Source organism: Carlito syrichta, unplaced genomic scaffold (assembly GCF_000164805.1).
Source record: "Carlito syrichta isolate Samal-C Ts95f unplaced genomic scaffold, Tarsius_syrichta-2.0.1 Scaffold311628, whole genome shotgun sequence".
NCBI lineage: Eukaryota > Metazoa > Chordata > Mammalia > Primates > Tarsiidae > Carlito > Carlito syrichta.
In genome coordinates this window covers 244,951-245,865 of record NW_007255724.1, presented here as the reverse complement: position 1 = coordinate 245,865, position 915 = coordinate 244,951, and the positions used below count along the sequence as shown (strand labels likewise).

Here is a 915-nt window from a genome sequence, read left to right as displayed (position 1 = left end):
AGAATTCAAAAGTGGCAGCTACATCTGCTGACAGGTTTATGTAGGAAACACATACATACAACCCCTAGCTTCTTCAGTGTACACGTCAAGAGGCCAAGACCCCTGATCATCAAAATAAGTTATTTTGTACATTATAGTGCATAGGACAACAGAGGGAAAGACAGTTTCTCAGAGGGTAACTGAAAGGCATTTGCAAAGGTCCACTTCACTCTGAGTAGAAGGACTGGAGCCCAGTGTATGGTGGCCTTCATTAACTTGACCCCTTCTCTTCTTTGGTTGTAGCAGACAGTGGGGGCCGTTTCTTCTATACGTTCTACTGACTTCTTCTCCTCTTCCTCCCCCTCATCATCTTGGGGATAGAGGTCGGGGTATTTCTGCATGCATTCCTGCATGGCCCGAAACTGGTCTACACAGTCTGATCCCTTGACATCCTCTGTGCTGTAGTAGAAGCAGGAAAAGGCAGACTTGAATTGTGGCCCGCAGGGGCCGCTGGCCATTCCGCCGAGGCATGGGCAGTTCCAGTTAATGTCTCCACTTGGCAGCATCAATCCATGCTCCTCGTATGGATCATTGGGGTCATCAGCCACCAGTTCTGCATTGCTTGGAGTTTCCTGGTCTTCTTTGGTCACAAATACGATTCGATCCTTCCCTTCCTGCCGGCAGTAGGACATGCCTGCAGGCCCGCGCTCAGTCCTCGCAGAAGCGGCGGCGGCGGCTGCAGCTTCTCCCAAAATGAGTTTTATATTCTGAAGACTATTAGCAATAATAATAACGACACCCGCGCCTTTGGGAGGCTGAGGTGAGTGGATTGCCTGAGCACGTGGGTTCGAGACCCGCCTGGGCAACTTGGCGAGACCTCATCTCTACAATAAATCAAAAATTAGCTGGGCGTGGTGGCGCACGCCTGTGGTTCCA

General features: G+C 50.6%; 1 pseudogene; it reads right to left on the bottom strand.

The window, feature by feature from the left end:
* Nucleotides 1-250: 250 nt before the first annotated feature.
* On the bottom strand, nt 251-713 carry LOC103271401 (annotated as a pseudogene).
* Nucleotides 714-915: the final 202 nt, after the last annotated feature.